Genomic DNA, 2,809 nt, shown 5'->3' with positions numbered 1-2,809 from the left:
ATCACAGCTGGGGTTAAGCAAGTCATCTGGGTGGACTGCAAGCTGTCCAGCTCCAGAGCTACTTATGATAGAGGGAGCATCTCTGCCCTCTAGGAGCTCACAATATGGAGCAGGAGAACAATACATGACTGGATGTGATGTGTCAATTATAATTTTTAAATTAAGTGCAGTGAATGCACAAAGACTGACATGCTGAGTGGTCTTCTAGAGAAGTTATGGAGTCTTCATAGAGCAGGTAAATTATGACATAGGTCTAATAGGAGTTCTTAGCTTATTTTTTATATAGTACCTTTTGTAGTCTGATAAACTTTTCACAGACAATATTTTTAAATGCATGAAATAAAATACACAGAAAACTATATGGAAATATAGATATTTATAAAATAAAATTTTTATGTAGAAATAATTGTTTCTTCATTAATGCATTAAATAACAAGATCTCATGATGACTCTAATAATTATCCCAACTCAAAAAAGTAATGAACCTAAATGTTTTTGCTATATCTACAAAAACTGTGACCTGTTATGAAAATACCTAATTTCTGTTGGTGACAAAGTCATAGGTTCTGCTGATAATACAGAGGCTTGCAGCCTACAGATAATTTTTAAATATACCCTAAATTTCAGTTAGAGGGTAGCAAAAGTAAACATATATTTTTTCCCTTCCCCATTCAAAAATATATTGAATTATATTCATGGTCTATCTGAGGTCCATGGGCCTCAGGATGAGAACCCATGGAAAAATGTGGAGGCATTTATGACATGGACAAAGAAGGTATGACCTGCCATGCTGATGTGGAAAATGCCACTTTAAGGGTTATCTTAAGTTTAATCACAAAGTCCACACTCAACGAATAAGCAACAGATTATTACTTTCACACTATGAACTGTAAGAACAGCCTGCTGAGAAGCACCATTAATTAAGACTGAACATTAGGCAGGTTTGCTCTACAAATTTTGTTCCTCTTTCACTACATCCAACTTAGAATTTACATGATCTTTCCAGCACTATCCTGCTGATTTCAGTGTCTTAGTAGTTTTATTTTTAAGGTAAACATTTGGTTCAATGAAAACATAGTTTCTACTTAAGTAGCATCCAGAGTAGGGGTAAGTAAACCCAACATGTACTCATCAAAGTAGTCCCCAGTCACACCGGGACCAGCATTTTGGCAGATGACTGAGTGGGAGGATTCAGTGAATATCCAATTTGGGGCCTAGGAAACATATCGGAAGGGTTGATAGAAGATAAGAATGAAGAAAGGAAGGGGTTCTTGGTCACTCTTTGAAGGTAGGGTGGCCATTGGAATGTACTGGACATCACTGAAACAGAATGTTCACATACTTGCTTTCCATCCAGCCCACTGCTGCCAGGCTTCAGTGTGTGCTGGGAAGTTTCTCATAGCACATGCAAAGGCTCCAAGTAGTTCATTAAAGCTTCTCACCTCTTCCTTGCTCACCCTCATCTTTGGAGGTGTAAATTAGAGAGGCAGATGTACAATCTGGGAAGTTTTCCAGCTATATATTTAGAACATGGAATGTTCAGCACTGTGGGCGTTGAGCAGAGTTTTTCAGTCTGTCACACACCCAGACTCAGTGCCAAGGAAACCCCCCAAATGGCCCTTGAGTGCTTGGTTCTAGAACAAAATAGCAACCCCTCAAAGGACAGGCCACATTTTGCATATTATTTTTATTGTATAATAACTGTATAATATATTGGGGGAAAAAAGGTTTCCTATTGAAGTCTGGGAAGCTCTAAGTAATCTGGCCAGATGATATCTATTAGGAGAAATATTAAAGGGTTCCTTTATTGTAATTGGTAGAAAATTGCCCCAAGAAAAACACTGGATACCAGAAGGCTGAAATAGCATAAGAGTATACTTACTTATATTTGAAAAGTACTTTCCAGTTTGAAAAGTGCTTTAATATATTTTATTTCATATTATCCTTACAAAATTTGGTAGAAAATCAGACTCAGATTGAGTAGGTCTGTCAATGTCATGAAGATATGTCATGGTAAACTTAGGTCTCAAGCTCTTCATTCAAGAAACTACTCAATAACTACCATTTGTTAAGAGAATACACGGGGAAAAAATAGAACTCTACAATCACCAAATTTTCTCCACTATTTCCCAAATAAAGGGATCATCTGAGAAATAGAAATAGTCAAGTATGAATGGAGATTAAGGGAAGCCTCATCAAGAAAAATTGTTCCTATGGGTGGTTTTAATGCATAGAGATCTGCATAAGTGAGTTGCTTTAGTCTTTGCCACTCTAAAATTATCTGGTCTTCTTTTACTCTAAATTGTAGAGTTAGGCTCCACTGATAGAAAAAAAGAGCTCTCTTTTTTAAATTCCTCAATCAGATAATTCTGAGATGATTTCTACATGGCTTTTCAGAAGCTCACAATAGGAATGAGGGCCAATTGCTTCCTGTGATGACCATTGCAAGAATCCACCCTTTTAATTATCTTCCTTTCTTTCCATTTTCGCTCTTTCTCATCTCTTTCTTCTCTTCTCTGAGGTCAGTTCCAAAATAAGCCAGTTGTATACAGCTTTTGTTTCAAGCTCTGCTTTGTAGGGAAAGCCTAGGTTAAAAACACAGGGAACTATAGGTCTTTGTTTTATGTAACCTAAATTTCTCTGTTGCTCTATGTTTTTAAAAAAATGATGTTACTTCATACTATGAACTCCAAACATTAATGGTTGAACCAAAACACCTTAAGAAAAAAGTGAACGCCATATGCTTCCAACTTTGAAGGAAGCTGGAGTCAATGTAGCCCGTTTAAATTGCTCACAATACATACCACAA

This window comes from Pan paniscus, chromosome 13 (assembly GCF_029289425.2).
Source record: "Pan paniscus chromosome 13, NHGRI_mPanPan1-v2.0_pri, whole genome shotgun sequence".
In the NCBI taxonomy this organism is placed as follows: domain Eukaryota; kingdom Metazoa; phylum Chordata; class Mammalia; order Primates; family Hominidae; genus Pan; species Pan paniscus.
This window is presented reverse-complemented; position numbering follows the sequence as displayed.